This window comes from Bufo bufo, chromosome 5, assembly GCF_905171765.1.
Source record: "Bufo bufo chromosome 5, aBufBuf1.1, whole genome shotgun sequence".
NCBI lineage: Eukaryota > Metazoa > Chordata > Amphibia > Anura > Bufonidae > Bufo > Bufo bufo.
The window spans coordinates 512,534,353-512,552,336 of record NC_053393.1 but is presented as its reverse complement, the minus strand read 5'-3'; positions in this window follow the sequence as shown (position 1 = coordinate 512,552,336).

The window sequence follows — 17,984 nt, the reverse complement described above, 5'->3', positions numbered from 1 at the left end:
ATCCTTTTTAACGTAGGTGGCAGATAAGATGTTTCAAGATGTCAAGTACCTAAATGATATATGCACCTTTGTAACAACTACTTTTATTGCCCAAATCCAACTATGATTTTAAAAAAATGAAGCGATTTTGCAAATAGCATTCATTAAAAAATCTTCTAATTTGGTATCTACAGCTCTTATGGCAGATGTGTTCCCATAGTAACAGACTACAAACAAACAGTGCAGTCTGATTCTGCATCCGTACTTCCTTCCACTTGTCCCCTATTTCTTACTGCTAGGTTCACATCTTTGGCAGAAGTTCAGACAGTAGACCCATTGCAGATTCTGGCAAAAAGCTGGACAAGATTCTGCGATATGTGCCAGCATTTTGTCTAGCTAATTTGTTGAAACCATAAGGGTGCCTTCACACGTGGCAGAAAATTCCGCAACTGAAAATCTGTTCCATTCATTTGAATGAGGCAGCCAGCACATTTCTGCAAGCCTCATTCAGAGGAATGATATTGATTTTCAGTCACTGAATTTTCTGCCACAAAATCTGCAGCATGTGAAGGCCCCCTAACAGAAGCCCAATGTACCCCATTATAATCAAGGGGATAAGTTGTACCTGTTAGTGTCCTGCACATGCCAGATCTGGCTCTTCCATTTTTATAATGTTTTTTTTCTGTATACTGGAATAAAAAATACAAAAGTGCTACTGATGTGAACATCCTTATGGAAGGTTAGATAAAAATAAGGAACAGCTGGAAGTGTGTATGACTGCAAAATCAGACTACACAGGGTTTGTTGTCTGTATCCATGGAGACATATAGTTCTGCATAGGAGCTGTATACACAAAACACTAGGATATTTTTTAATCAGGGCTATTTGCAAGTTGCTTTATTTTTTAATTTAGGTGGGTTGAAACACCAAAAAAGTGGTTGTGTATGTGCAGGGCCGGACTGGCCGTCTAGAGTACTAGAGGATCCTCTGGTGGGCCCAAGCTCTGATAATATTGGACCCCTAGTAAATCAGGACCCTTAAGGTCCTATATGAACAGAAGGTGGGCCCTCAGGCTGGGTTCACACCTGAGCGTTTTACAGCGTGTTCCTACGCGCTGTAAAACGCTCAACAGGCAAGAACCAATGATTCCCTATGGGCATGGTTCTCACCTGAGCGTTTTACAGCGCGTACGAACGCGCTGTAAAACGCCCTACGCCCCAAGAAGTACAGGAGCTTCTTTGGGGCGTAATGTCGCGCGTTCCCGTACATAGACTTCTGGGAACGCGCGACAATGGGCATTTGCTTGTTTCCGGAGCCGCGTATGTAAACACCCCATAAAATTGCGCATACAGAGCGCAACAGAGTATGCTCAGGTGTGAACCCAGCGTCAGAATCATTTCTTCTGGTGGGCGCAAGGGACTTCAGTCTGACACGGTATAGGTGGAGTGTCTAAAAGCAAAGAAAACATAATATTCTAAGGCCTATATCAAATTTAAGTCCTTAGGATTGGTCATCAGTATCGGATCGATGGGGGGCTAACTTCTGGCACCCCCACCAAGTGCTGGAGCTAGCTTGGCTCGGGGGACTGAGCTTACAGTACATTCCCAGCCACTATGCAGTGTATAAATCTGTGCTAGTTCTTGTGTACCGAGGATCCTACAGCAAATCGGTGTGGGTGTCAGGAGTCGGGCCCCCACTGATCTAATATTGATGTCCTGTCCTGAGGGCATCAGTATTTAACTCATCTCAGAAAACCCCTTTAACAGAAGGGAGGTCAGTAGAAAAGAAACGTGTCAACACTGTCATACTACAGAACCTCATATGTTAGGACCGATGTCATTACACCCAAGCCAATTAAATAAGCATATACAATTCTTCCCTAATTCATTAAAAGCAAAAAAAAAATGTAGCACATCCAATTAATTATGACACTTAAATCCCCAATTAATTATCAACTCTGAAATAAAATGGCTTCATGTACATCACCACCACTAGACCCGGAGGATTTCTTATTATTGGACCTCCGCAGCACACATTTCCAGTCGCCTAGATTTCTTCACACATTCAGCTGATTTCCATATATACTTTGATCTAAAACATCCTGAATGGCAAAAAAAACATTAAAATAATCACAGTGTGTTACCTCCATGCTACACTTTCTGTCATAAAAAGATGTGTTTACAGCTTGCCGTTCATCCCTATTCACTTTAATGGAGCTGAGCTGCAAAGCCAGATACAACCCATGGACAACCGGGGTGCTTTTTGCAGAAGAAGCGTTTGTAGGCCACAAAGAGAAAAAGGCGCTCATAGGGTGAATAAGTAAAGTACTATTTTCCCTCAACCCAGGGGAGGTAATATACTCACCTGTTGGGGTTGCACCTAATTGGGTGCAACTACAATGAAGGATGAGAAATAGTGGGGATTGTTTGGTGCAGCCGGTCTTGTCCAATCACCCTTAGGTCGGGGCCAAAACCGCCAATCGGGTGAGTGTGCGTACTGTAGAGTTACTGGACCAAGAAAGTCCAATAGATGAGCGGACAAAATGAAGGGCGCAAAACCACAACCAATGGTCAAAGATACTTCAGTTTAATCCGAGACCGGTCTCGGAATAAACTGAAGTATCTTTGACCATTGGTTGTGGTTTTGCGCCCTTCATTTTGTCCGCTCATCCGATTGAACTTCCTTGGTCCAGTAACTGTACAGTTTTGCAGAAGAAAGCAGCCATGTTTTTTCTAACCCATTTAAAGGGGTTGTCCCACGAAAAATATTCTACAGTTTTCAAACCAGCACCTGGATCTGAATACTTTTGTAATTGCATATAATTAAACATTTTTCAATAAAATGTATCTGTATAGTGCCGCCTGCTGTTTGTTTTTCACTTACTTCTTTGTCCTGCTCACTGAGATGGCCGCACATGCTCTGTTTCACCCTTCAACTGCCTCCTGAGCTGTGATAGGGAGAGCATGGACACACCCCTTGAGCTGCTGCAGCAGAAAAGACACTCCCCTTGAGCTGTCAGCTTGGTATAAATCTAGCAGAGTAATGAATGGGGAGATCTCTGGATCCATGTGAGGTACAGGGCTGGTTCTAGCTTTGTTAGAAATAGGTTGTCATGTTCTATATGATGTCTAATTTTATTTTTTACATTATTCATGGGATAAACCCTTTAATATTGTTTGTCACCTGCAGCTTCATTGTCACCACCAGACATCTGAGAAGCTCTGACAGACGTCCTTCAGAACCTCCTCCTTGAGGTTCCTTTTGTTTTGCTTTCATTTTCTCATCTCGTTAGCCTTTCTCAGCTGTCATGTAGTTGCACTGATTGCATCCCTTTAAATCCCTTCCCATACTGCATCACTTTGCGGTTTATACAACTTCCTGGAGTGTATGCATGCTGGATGCTTCTACTGACTCTTCTACAGATAAGTTTGTTCATTCATTTGTATTTTCCTGTTTGCTGGATCTCAGGTGACCCTGACTCCCTCCGTATCAAGTGTAGGGAGCCGGTGGTCGTGTCCCCTCACTGTTATAGGGTGTTCAGGTGTTATACAGTCGAGGTACGAGGATATGCAATCTTCTACCATTGAGAATTTTGCATAGGCTGAGCAGTCAGGGAGAGAGCCAGGTCTGTTGCAGGGCTTCCCCTTTTGTTCCTTAGTTTTGGATCCAGTCAGTCGGATCTTCCTTTTGTGTCTTCTAGTTTGCTGTACACCTTCCGTGACATTCATTGAATAAAGCTGGGACAACTCATCGCAGTCGCATACTTTAATAGGGAAAGGGGGATAAGACATCTCTGACATCGTTGAGGAGCACACAGTATTGGATATGTTGAAATCCAGAATGGACGACCAGTGTTTCCACTAATAGGACAATCAAGCAGCCCCTATAAACATTTATCTCTGGTGTGAGCTGACCATAGCTTCCAGCTGAACCTCATTTATAAAATGACTTGATAAGGTACAATAAAATATTATAGTGACAACCTTTCAGTCACACTTCCTGCCTTGGCTTCATCGTAAATGTCAAAAGGTTGACAGCACCCCAAAAATAATTAACTCTATCTAGTAGTTTGTGAATGTGAATAGAATCTATCAAATGTCTGATGGTCAAGTCCAATTTCCATTATTTTCTAGTCTTTAGGAACTTTTCATCTTAAAGGGAATGTGTCATCAGAAAACTACCTATTTGAATTACGTTTTTATGCTAAACATGTTTTTGGTGATTTTTGTTTTAATTTTCCATTTCACTATCTATATTTAAAGGACATCTGTCAGCAGATTTGTACCTATGACACTGGCTGACCTATTGCATGTGCACTTGGCAGCTGAAGGCATCTGTGTTGGTCCCATGTTCATATGTGCCCACATTGCTGAGAAAAATTATATTTTATTATTTGCAAATGAGGCTTTAGGAGCAACAGGGGTGTTGCCATTACACATAGAGGCTCTTCACTCTCTGCAACTGCCGTGCCGTTTCAACTTTTATTGACAGGGCCAGGCAGCATAAACATGATCATACCTGGTCCTGTCAATCAAAGTGGAGAGGGCGCGGCAGTTGCAGAGAGAGCAGAGCCTCTAGGTGTAATGACAACGCCCCCGTTGCTCCTAGAGGCTCATTTGCATATATCAAAACATCATTTTTCTCAGCAATGCGGGCACATATGAACATGGGACCAACACGGATGCCTCCACCTGCCAAGTGCACATGTAACAGGTCAGCCAGTTTTCAAAGCTCTAATAAATAGGACATAAAGGGGTTGTCCAGGAGTTTAATGTTGATGGCCTATACTCAGGATAGGTCATCAATATCAAATCAGACCAACCCCTGCCCCCCCCCCCACCAAGCAGCTCTTTGAAGAGGCTAAGGTTCTCCAGTTGTCACAGCCAGACAGCTGAGAAGCGCTCACAGGAGCTTCTCAGATCCTCCTCCTTGAATTTCTTTGTTTTGGTTTAGTTTCTCATCTCGTTAGTCTATCTCAGCTGTCATGCAGTTAGACTGATCGCTACCCTTTAAGTTCCTCCCCATAATGCAGTAGTGTGCGGCTGATACAACTTCCTGGAGTGTGTGTGCATGCTGTTCCCAGTTCCCTGTTCCCAGTCATCAGTCGTCATTCGTTTGCAAGATAAGTGCTGTTTATGTATTTATGATTTTGTCTTTTCTGGATCCAGGTGACCCTGACTCCCTCCGTGTCAGTGTAGGGAGCCGGTGGTCGTGTCCCTTCACTATTGTAGGGTCTTCAGGTAATAGATAGCCGAGGAACGTGGATATGCGGCCATCCACCTTTGGGGTGTTCGCATAGGCTGAGCAGTGAGGGAGAGCGGCAGGTCTATTGCAGGGGTCTCCCTTTGTTCCTTAGTTGTGGATACAGAGAGACATTGTTTGTATGGTATTGTCTTGTTTCCTGTACACCATCCGTGACATTATCAGCCGCCAAAACCGTCTCAAGCATGGATCCGGTTTCACTTTTGGCTGAACGCTTTCAGGGTCTTTCTTTGGAGGTAGCTGATCTCCGTAAGACTTTTTCTCAGTTTCAAGTGACCGGTTCAGCTTGCGTTCATGGAGTTTGTGCTGAGCCTAAGATCTCGCTCCCGGATACGTTCTCCGGGGGTAGTGAGAATTTTGTGCGTTTTAGAGAGGCTTGCAAACTCCATTTTCGCCTTCTTCCCCATTCTTCTGGTGATGAAGAACGGAGGGTGGGGATCATTATATCGCTGCTCAGGGGTAACGCTCAGTCCTGGGCCTTTTCGCTGCCGGAGGGGGCACGGCCCCTTCGTTCAGTGGATGAATTCTTTTTAGCCCTGGGTCAGATATATGATGATCCGGATCGTATTGCTCTGGCTGAGTCTAGACTACGTCTGTTATGCCAGGGTAAACAATCCGCAGAGATATACTGTTCAGAATTTCGGAGATGGGCAGCAAATACGGGTTGGAATGATGCTGCACTCCGAAGTCAATTTTGCTATGGTCTTTCAGAGGGATTGAAAGATGCATTTGCCTTTCATGAAAGACCTACCTCCTTGGATTCTGCTATGTCTCAGGCTGTTCGTATTGACAGGCGTCTTAGAGAGAGAGGAGAGATCTCTCCTTCCTGTCATACTCAGTCCCGGGACAGTGCAGCGGTCTCATTCTGTGCACAGGGGTCTCAGTCGCTGTCAGCCCCTTCTGAGCAGGAGTCCATGCAGCTGGGGTTGATTGCCTCTGACAATAGAAGATTCAGCCCGCAGGGGAGGGTTTGTTTTTGTTGTGGAGGTATAAATCATCTGGCAAATGTTTGTCCCTCTAGGAGATTCAGGCAGTTTTCTGGGAGTAATAAAGAGACAAAAAGGAAAAAATCTTTTAAAAATGTTCCGTCTGTTACTATTGGCAGGGTTGAGGCGGAAATTGAAGGTTTTCCGTTTGCTTGTAGTTCCCGTTTTGTCCTGCCTGCTAGGGTGGCGCTAGAGAGCAAGAGCATTTTTTGTGAGATTTTTGTGGATAGTGGAGCAGCTGTCAACCTCATTGATAATCAATTTGCAATAACTCATGGTTTCCAGGTATGCACTTTGGGAAAGGATATTCCTGTTTTTGCTATTGATTCAACTCCACTTTCTCAGAAATCATTAAAGGGCATAGTTCACAATATCCGTTTAATTGTGAGTGATGCTCATGTTGAGGATGTGTCATGTTTCGTCCTTAGCGGTTTGCCTACTCCTCTAGTGTTGGGGCTACCCTGGCTCACTAAACATAACCCCACCATTGATTGGCAAGCGAGGCAAATAAATGGTTGGAGTAACTTTTGCAGAGAGAATTGCCTCATAACATCTGTTTCTGAGGTTTCTACTAAGACTGTACCACCTTTCCTCTCTGAATTTTTGGATGTCTTCTCTGAGAGTGGAGTTCAGGGTTTGCCTCCGCACAGGGAGTATGATTGCCCTATTAATCTCATCCCAGGCGCCAAGCTGCCTAAATCTCGTTTATACAATCTCTCCCAACCTGAGAGGGTCGCTATGCGGGCTTATATCTCTGAGAGTCTGAGAAAAAGACACATACGACCCTCGAAGTCACCTGTTGCCGCTGGTTTTTTCTTTGTTAAGAAAAAAGATGGTTCTTTAAGACCTTGTCTGGATTTCAGGGAGCTGAACAGTATCACTATTCGTGATCCTTATCCGCTTCCTCTGATCCCGGACCTGTTTAACCAGGTTGTTGGGGCTAAAGTCTTTTCCAAATTAGACCTAAGAGGGACATACAACCTGGTTAGGGTCAGAGAAGGAGACGAATGGAAGACGGCTTTCAATACCCCTGAGGGCCATTTTGAGAATTTGGTTATGCCTTTTGGTTTGATGAATGCCCCAGCCGTTTTTCAGCATTTCGTCAACAGCATTTTTTATCATTTAATGGGAAAATTTGTATTAGTGTATTTGGATGACATTTTGATTTTTTCTCCTGATTTCAAGACTCATAAGGAACACTTACGTCAGGTCTTGCTCATCCTGCGGGAGAATAAATTATACGCGAAACTGGAAAAATGTGTGTTTGCGGTTCCAGAAATACAATTTCTGGGGTTTCTTGTCTCCGCTTCTGGTTTTCGCATGGACCCCGAGAAGGTCCGCGCTGTGCTTGAGTGGGAGCTTCCTGAGAATCAAAAGGCGCTGATGCGTTTTTTGGGCTTTGCCAATTATTACAGGAAATTTATTTTGAATTATTCCTCTGTTGTTAAACCACTCACTGATATGACCAGAAAGGGGGTAGATTTTTCTTCCTGGTCGGTAGAGGCGCGTAAGGCCTTTTCTAATATCAAGGAGAGTTTTGCTTCCGCTCCCATCCTGGTACAACCTGATATTTCGTTACCCTTCATAGTTGAGGTTGATGCTTCTGAGGTAGGGGTGGGTGCGGTCTTGTCTCAGGGTTCCTCTCCTGCCAAATGGCAACTGTGTGCCTTTTTCTCAAAGAAACTCTCCTCCGCAGAGAGAAATTATGATGTGGGAGATAGGGAATTGTTGGCCATCAAGTTGGCTTTTGAGGAATGGCGCCATTGGCTAGAGGGAGCCAGACACCCTATTACCGTGTTTACTGACCATAAAAATCTGGCCTACTTGGAGTCAGCCAAGCGTCTGAACCCGAGACAGGCCAGATGGTCTTTGTTCTTTTCAAGGTTTAATTTTGTTGTTACGTTCCGCCCTGGGGTTAAGAATGTGAAGGCAGATGCCCTCTCACGTTGTTTTCCAGGAGGTGGGAATTTTGAAGACCCGGGTCCCATTTTGGCTGAAGGTGTGGTGGTCTCTGCTCTTTTTCCTGAATTGGAGGCAGAGGTGCAGGCAGCCCAGTCAGAAGCTCCTGATCTTTGTCCTCCTGGGAGGTTGTTTGTGCCTCTCGCTTTGAGACACAAGATTTTTAAAGAACACCACGACACGGTCCTTGCTGGGCACCCGGGGGCAAGAGCCACACTGGATCTCATCGCTCAGAGATTCTGGTGGCCTGCGCTTCGTAAGTCGGTTGAGGGTTTTGTGGCAGCTTGCGAGACTTGCGCTCGTGCCAAGGTCCCTCATTCACGGCCATCAGGTCCTCTCCTTCCTTTGCCCATTCCTTCCCGTCCTTGGACACATCTGTCCATGGACTTCATAACGGACTTGCCTCGTTCCTCGGGGAAGTCTGTGATTCTGGTGGTGGTGGACCGTTTTAGCAAAATGGTGCATTTTATCCCTTTTCCTGGTTTGCCCAATGCTAAGACGCTGGCGCAGGCATTTATTGACCACATTGTCAAATTGCATGGGATTCCTTCCGACATAGTCTCTGATAGGGGCACGCAGTTTGTTTCCAGATTCTGGAAGGCCTTCTGTTCTCGCTTGGGGGTTCGGTTGTCATTCTCTTCTGCTTTCCATCTGCAGTCGAATGGCCAGACAGAGCGCGTCAATCAGAATCTGGAGACATATCTGCGCTGTTTTGTGGCGGAGAATCAGGAGGATTGGTGTTCTTTTTTGTCCCTTGCTGAGTTTGCTTTAAATAACCGTCGTCAGGAGTCCTCTGATAAGTCACCATTTTTTGGTGCATATGGGTTCCATCCGCAGTTTGGGACTTTCTCGGGAGAGGGCTCTTCTGGTTTGCCTGATGAGGACAGATTCTCCTCGTCTTTGTCATCTATTTGGCAAAAGATTCAGGATAATCTAAAGAGCATGAGTGAGAGATATAAGCGTGTGGCGGATAAGAGACGTGTGCCTGGTCCGGACCTGAATGTTGGTGATCTGGTGTGGTTGTCTACCAAGAATATCAAATTGAAGGTTCCCTCCTGGAAGTTGGGTCCTAGGTTTATTGGGCCTTACAAGATCCTGTCTGTCGTCAATCCTGTTGCCTACCGTCTTGATCTTCCTCAGACTTGGAAGATCCATAATGTTTTTCATAAGTCCTTATTGAAACCTTATGTTCAACCTATTGTACCATCGCCTTTGCCTCCTCCTCCGATTATGGTTGATGGAAATCTTGAATTTCAGGTCTCTAGGATTGTGGATTCTCGTCTTGTCCGCGGTTCCCTCTAGTACCTCGTTCATTGGGAGGGTTATGGTCCTGAGGAGAGGATGTGGGTCCCAGTGACGGACATTAAGGCCTCTCGTCTCATCAGGGCTTTCCATAGGTCCCATCCTGAGAAGGTGGGCCCTGAGTGTCCGGAGTCCACTCCTAGAGGGAGGGGTACTGTCACAGCCAGACAGCTGAGAAGCGCTCACAGGAGCTTCTCAGATCCTCCTCCTTGAATTTCTTTGTTTTGGTTTAGTTTCTCATCTCGTTAGTCTATCTCAGCTGTCATGCAGTTAGACTGATCGCTACCCTTTAAGTTCCTCCCCATAATGCAGTAGTGTGCGGCTGATACAACCTCCTGGAGTGTGTGTGCATGCTGTTCCCAGTTCCCAGTTCCCTGTTCCCAGTCGTCAGTCGTCATTCGTTTGCAAGATAAGTGCTGTTTATGTATTTATGATTTTGTCTTTTCTGGATCCAGGTGACCCTGACTCCCTCCGTGTCAGTGTAGGGAGCCGGTGGTCGTGTCCCTTCACTATTGTAGGGTCTTCAGGTAATAGATAGCCGAGGAACGTGGATATGTGGCCATCCACCTTTGGGGTGTTCGCATAGGCTGAGCAGTGAGGGAGAGCGGCAGGTCTATTGCAGGGGTCTCCCTTTGTTCCTTAGTTGTGGATCCAGAGAGACATTGTTTGTATGGTATTGTCTTGTTTCCTGTACACCATCCGTGACACCAGTGATCTCACTTTTATTGGTCATGTTGCCTATGTGCAGCTATGACCCATTCAAGTGAATGGGCGAAGGCTGTAATTCCAAGCAGAGCCACTATCGCAGTGCTCAGTGGAGTGTGGCAAGCAATTCAAACAGCTGATCGGCACAGGTGACGGAAGTCGGACCCTCACTGATCCGATATTGATGACCTCTCCTAAGGGTACGAATTAAAGTCCTGTAAAACCCCTTAAATTTTACAGAAATGCCATAGATTACAAAATACAGGAAGCTATGGAGCACAACCTCCTCCATCAGAGAGCAGGTAGTATCAAAGGAGCTGTATAGAAAACCTAAAAACCCCTTTACATGGCCCTGAGGGAGCACACGATCAGACCATGGAAATTCATTTGTTTTTAAAATGGCTGCTAAAAACGGACAGAGGGCCAAAAAATGGATGCACACATTCTTTTTACTGTCTGTCTGTTAAAAACGAGAAACTGTAAATTTTTTATGGACTTTTTCTTTTGCACTGATGCCTTTCTGATAAATGGCCGTTAAAAATGGCCTCCTTCAATTGTATTGGGGCTTTCAGTCCTATTTTTTTGATGTCCATTAATCACTGGCCGTCAAAAAACAAGTATGAGAAGCACCCCATAGACTACCATTGTCCGTTTCCTGTTGTCTGTCTCGTGTGTATGTAACCTTACTCTCCAGTAGACGTTTTATTTTTTTCCATTTAGGCTAGGGCTACACAACGACACATAGGGCACAACTACACTGCAACATGTGTCGCGCGACATTAATGTCGCACCAATGTCGTCCGACAATTTTTATAATGATAGTCTATGGAGTTGCACTGTGACATGCGACATGCTGCGACTGTGAAGCCACAGTTGCAGAAAAATCTATTTCGCCGTCGCAGCATGTCGCAGTGCGACACCATAGACTATCATTATAAAAAATTGTTGCGCGACATTGGTGCGACAAAATGTGGCACGGGCGGGTATTTAAAGATGGCGTCTGCTCCTACCCGCAGTGGGCGCCATAGCCGCGGGTGTGCCCGCCTGCTTCTTTTAGCAGACACCCGCGGCTCATGTCTGCAACCGGCAGTAATGCCGATCGCGGACATTTAACCCCTCAAATGCCGTGGTCAATGGTGACCACGTCATCCGAGCAGCCCCTGTCTTTATGAATGACAGGAGGCTGCTGCATAGTTGTCACGGCCTTGGTGTTGTGTGTCGTGACACGTTGCCGTGCACGCCGGTTGCCAGGGGCAACGCGTTGATGTCGGCTTGTATGTGCTTTTCTCCCCTTCTCCTGGTTCCTCCTCTGTCTGGTGCTGGAGTGGTTAACTACCTTGTTGGGTGTGGTCACTAGGTGCTTCTTATAGCTGTGGCTAAATGCCAGGAGTCAGTTGTACTCCAGCCTTGGTGTGTGCTGGAGTTATGCTCCTTGTCTGGATGTTCCATCTTCCAGTATGAGGGCCACTTAGTGGGACATACTGTCACGGTGGGGGGTGGGGGAAACCCCCCACTGTACGATATTAGGTAAGCGGGGATACAGCTAGGCCATGATGCCGGAATCAGGGAGCAGGTCACCTATAAAAGCGTCCCTAATCCTCGCCCCTAACTCCTCACCGTATGAGCGGACCTGGATGGTAGGACGGCTCATACCCTGGATACCTAGGACTCTGAGTCGCCCTGATAATCCCTCACATAGGAGCAGGGGATAGACGACCTGTTCTTCCAAGACACGGAAGAGCAGGAGTCTCTGCAGGCCTAACAGCAAGGAGAGGAAGCCAAGTGGAGCTCAATTCTTATACTACTGATAAGACTGTGGCTTAAATAAGTGTTTTTCAGCTATTAGTAATTTAGAGACAAGGGTTATTAGATGACCAACACAAAATGAAAGTAGGATTCTCACAGCTAGATGGAGGTTAACCCTTTATGACAAAGCTGCTGAGTATTTTTAATAAAGACCAATTGAAAAAATGATTTTAAGCCCAAAATGAGTAAAATGCAATCATAAAACTAAAATTGCCCCTAAAAGTGTCCATAGGCTTTAACCCTTTCCCGATATGTGACGTACTATTACGTCACCTGTCTGGTCTTTAAAGATGGATGGCGCCCGCTCAGATGGCGCCCGCCACCGCAGCTCAACGGAGAGCATCGGAGCATAAGATGCTCGGATGCTAACATCAGGGGGGGCTGCCTGGGTGAAATTATGGTATGTCCGGGCTCAGCTCTGAACCCCAATATCTGCAGCCTGGACATCCCCTTTAAGGGGTTAAAAGGGTGGTTCAGGATAAAAAAAACATGTCTGCTTTCTGACAAATATAAAGTGCCACATCTGTCCACTGGTTGTGAGTGGTAGTGCAGTTCTGCACTATTCACTTGAATGGAGGTGAGCCACAATGCCAGACACAACCCATGGACAGGTGTGGCGCTGTTTGTGGAAGGAAGAAGACATGTTTTTTCTAATCCTGAACAACTCGTTTAAGATCCATTTTGAACCTCTCAGAAGAATCTTGAAAACAATGACACATGGGAAGACTCTTACTAGACCATGAATTTTAGTCTCATGATATAGAAGGAGAAGACATCTCACTCTGGTGACTTTGTATCTTGAGTCTATGTCACAGATGAAGTCGTCATAGATTTATGGAGCTTGTAGTTATATGTGCGCAGTGTCCAGACGTATTTCTACAGGCTCTGTTCTTCATATATGATCTATGAGTGTATTTTTTTACCAACCTTATTAAAGGTGAGGTGCTATCCAGCTGAGATTACAACAAGAGATTTGTTGCCAAGACATATGTGTTGAGTCGTATGGCGACTTATTTTTTGCAGGACAAGTTGTACTTTCCAACGCCACCATTTAAAGGGGTTGTCCGGGTTCAGAGCTGAGCCCGGACATACCTTCATTTTCACCCAGGCAGCCCCCCTGACTTGAGCATCGGATGATGTTTTTGTGTCTCCATAGTCTGAGAGCCATAGCTTTTTTATTTTTTGTCTTAGGTAGGAGCTCATTGTTTGCGGGATGAGATTTGATTGGTTTTATTTGGGGGGGGGGTATACGCCTTTTTTTTCCGGTGTTCACCTGAGGAGTTAGGTCATGTGATATTTTTATAGAGAAGGTTGTTACGGACATGGCGATATCTAACATATCTACTTATTTAAATTTATTTCACTTTAACACAATAATAGCATTTGTGAAGCAAAAAAAAATAATCATATTTTAGTGTCTTCATTGTCTTCATTGTCTGAGAGTGATAGTTTTTTTATTTTTTGGGCAATTGTCTTAGGTAGGATCTTATTTTTTGCAGGATGAGGTGACGGTTTGATTGGTACTATTTTGGGGGGCATACGCCTATTTGATCGCTTGGTGTTGCAATTTTTGTGATGTAAGGTAACAAAAAATATCTTTTTTTTGGCACTGTTTTTATTTTTATTTTTTACTGTGTTGACCTGAGGGGTTAAGTCGTGTGATATTTTTATAGAACTGGATGTTATGGACGCGGCGATACCTAATATGTGTACTTTTATTGTTTAAGTGTCTCCATGTTCTGAGAGCTATATTTATTTTTTATTTTTTTGGCGATTGTCTTATGTAGGGGCTCTTTTTTTGCGGGATGAGGTGACGGTTTTATTGGTACCATTTTGGGGGGCATATGCCTTTTTGATCACTTGGTGTTGCACTTTTTGTGATGTAAGGTGACAAACGGCTTTTTTTTAAACTGTTTTTATTTATTTTTATACAGTGTTTATCGGGCAGGGTGGATCATGTGATATATTTATAGAACCGGTTGTTACGGATGCGGCAATACCTAATATGTGTGTGTTTTCTTTTTTTTTCTTTTTTTTAATATAAAATCAGGGGAAAGCGGCGTTTTTTTTTTTTTTTTACTTGAAAGGTTATTTTTTTTAATTACCCTTTTTTTTATTTATTTTTTTAAACTTTATTACTGTCCCACTCTGGGACTTTACTTTTGGGGATCTGATCCCCTCTGCAATGTATTACAATACATCTGTATTGTAATGAATTGCCTGTTAGTGTATGACACTGAGTAATACACAAACAGGTTGCCTAGGAGACCCAGCCTGAGGCTGGATCTCCTGGGCACCCGTAGAAGGCAGGTCCCGATGCTTGGCAAGGCATTGGGCAGCCTCTGCATGGCATCGGGCTGCCTTCTCACCCATCCGGTCCCCGCCACAGTAGCGCGAGGACCCGATGGTCTCCCTCACCCGCCGCGAATCCCTTCTATGCCGCGATCAGCACTGATCGCGGCATAGAAGGGGTTAATCCGCCGGCATCGGCTTGTACAGCGATGCCGGCGTATACAGCAGGGGCGTGGCTATCAGGGACTGCCGGGCCCCTGCAGTGATAGGGGCGCGCACTGCTCCGGTCCCTGCCCGATCACCATGACGTAATAGTACTTCAAAATGCGGGAACGCACCTGCCGCCATGACGTACTATTACGTAATATGTCGGGAAGGGGTTAATACGATTTGTTTGCGTTGTTACTGCAATTGTTTATGTTCAGAACTATGACAGTATTTTAGCCCATGTGGATCCCTCCATGAGGTCCGGGAACCTTCCATACTATGAACTTTATGGTATTTTGCTTTCGACATTTATTTGGGGTAAAACCAGTTGGGCAGAACTTGCTGGATGGATCAAACATGGCCACTGGATTATTGCCATAATAAAGGAGTCTTGTAGGTTATTGGAATGAACCACACAAATCGCTCCACCAACTCGACCCAAATTTATCGTAGCAAATACGTTCTTTTAGTCAGTGTTTGGTCAGTGTTTTGCATCAGAGTTTGATCAGAATTTGTAAGCCAAAAGCAGGAGTGGGTCGAAAACATAGATGAGATGCAAATAATTCCATTACATTTTATCTCTGTTTTGGACCCACTTCTGGCTTTGGCTTACAAATTCTGATCAAATACAGATGCAAAACACAGACTGTCTGAAAGAGGCTTTATGTATGCTCAAAATACAGGATTGTTTTTTTTTGTTTAATGTTCTTCTGAAGGATCAAAAGAACGTAAACATAAAGAGTGATGTTAGCAAGGCCTCACTGCCACTGCTCCTGCCCCCTCCCCACTCTTTCATGGGTCACTATTGTCACGGTTACTGCTGCTGCTGCCGCCACCGTCCACGCTCTGTCATGGGGCCACTACTGCCACTGCTGCTGTTTCCACCGTCCCCTCTCTATCATGGAGCCACTACTTGAATCTTTGGGCACTGCACGGTTAAGTCCAAGGCTATAAATTAGACCTGATGCTTTTATTAACCTGTAATACTGGCGCACAGTAATTCTACAGCAAACAGAAGGGATTATTTACAAATCTTGGTGTCCTGCACAGTTATGTAGCCGGTGAAAAAATTACAACTGTCTGTAATGCTGATGGCACAGTACCTACAGAACGGATTAATTATGAATGTGGGTGCACTAGAACGTAATGCACGGCGATACCCTCTCCTTACACTCTCCCTGCACTGTTCCTGTGGTTTAAGTTCCAAGCCTTCACACTGAGATTGGGCCACCAAGTGGGATGCATATGGTTAGGTAGAGTGGCCTTGGTATACCTGATTTATCGTGATTTGTGACAAAATTCATTCGGAACAAATCTAGATTCTTGATGAACTTCGGCAAATCGTCCAAATTGAATTTTTCAAAACTTCGCTTATCTATACTCACAATCACTGATTAAAATAACTGACCAAATAACTGAAGCGTGACAGTCACAGTGACATACCACCAGGGTTGTGCTGTCAGAGGGTTAGAAGAGGGTCAGGATTGAATATAGTGGCTGTCACACCATGCAGCTAGTAGTACTGTTGTATAATATTCCCTGTTATCAGCCAGTTCAGGTGGAGGAGCGGCTGCACTTTTCTGTATGTTTGGTTTATTATTAGACATTCAGTCAATCTTCGTAAATTTGCTCTTGCACATCTCCATGAATGTATAATTGTGTGATCACAGGAATCTCCTACAGGAAAATGAGATGCTGGTATTCTAGCGACATGCCCTCCGAAAGTCACGGATCTATTAGTATTTTTTTCGTTGAGGGGGAAAATGTATTTTTATTTTTTATTGCAGTATTTTTTGTTTTGTCTACTGATATATAATTGTCTAGGTCTCATGCACACGGCTGTAGCCATTTTTGCGGTCCACTAATCGTGGATCTGCAAAACACAGATACCGGCTGTGTACATCCCACATTTTCCCTTGCGCAGGTCCCACACTGTATTTCAAATGTCTATTCTTGTCTGCAAAACGGACAAGAATAGGACATGTTCTATTTTTTTGCGAGGCTGTGGAACGGACATACAGATCCAGACAGCATGTGGACTGGTGTCCACATCTTTTGCGGCCCCTTTGAAATGAATCGGTCCGCATAAAATCCGCAAAAATTCCGGAACGGATGCGGACCAAAACTACGATTGTGTGCATGAGGCCTTAGGCTGTGTTCACATCTGCGGCAGGCTGTTTCGGCAGAGAGCAACCTGACGCATTTTGGTGAATCCGGTGTTGTCAGATTCTAAAGCTTGCAGCCGGATCCTCATTGACTGTAAAGAGGTCCAGTGGTGATCCGTCCGTTTTCTGGGATAAATGCCGGGTTTCGACCAAAAACTGCTGCATGCAATGTTTTTTGGTTTGGCCGTCAGCTGGCATTTGTGCCAGATTGGGCAGCCGGATCAGCTTGCCTCAGATACAAATGCAGCCTAAGTGATGGCCTATCGTCGGGAAAGACCATCACTATCTAATCAGCTAGTCCGGTGTAATTATACAGCTCCATCCACTGTGTAGTGGACAGAGCTGGTTACTGCAGCTCTGCTCCCTTTGACTTCAGTAATATCTCCCCTATAGTAACCAGCTCTCTCCACTACAAGGGGATCGGTGTGATTTTAGTTTTGTACCACATTGTGAGCTGGCTTGAAAGTGATCCGCACAAACCCATTAATGACATAAACTCCTTCAGAATGGGGCAATTTTCTGTTTTTACAGTTTTTGTTTTTTACTCCCTGCCTTCCCAGAGCCATAACTTTTTTACTTTTCTGTTCACATAGCCGTATGAGGGCTTGTTTTTTGCGTGACAAATTGTACTTTCTAATGTCGCCATTTAATATTGCATATGAATTAGTGGAAAGCTGGAAAGAAATATTAAATGGGATAGAATTGGAGAAGATGCAATTTTGCCATTTTACCAGTTTTATTTTTACGGTGTTTCCTATGTGATAAGTGTGATTACATATATATATATTTTTTCTTGCGTTTTAATACTGGAAAAAACACTTTTTTAACATTTTTTTAGGTCTACGGACCTATTCGGGGCTTCTTTTTTTTTGCGGGTCGATCTGTACTTTTCAATTATACCATTTTTAAGTGTGTATGTACAGTACAGACCAAATGTTTGGACACACCTTCTCATTCAAAGAGTTTTCTTTATTTTCATGACTTTGAAGGCATCAAAACTATGAATTAACACATGTGGAATTATATACATAACAAACAAGTGTGAAACAACTGAAAATATGTAATATTCTAGGTTCTTCAAAGTAGCCACCTTTTGCTTTGATTACTGCTTTGCACACTCTTGGCATTCTCTTGATGAGCTTTAAGAGGTAGTCCCCTGAAATGGTCTTCCAACAGTCTTGAAGGAGTTCCCAGAGATGCTTAGCACTTGTTGGCCCTTTTGCCTTCACTCTGCAGTCCAGCTCACCCCAAACCATCTCGATTGGGTTCAGGTCCAGTGACTGTGGAGGCCAGGTCATCTGGCGCAGCACCCCATCACTCT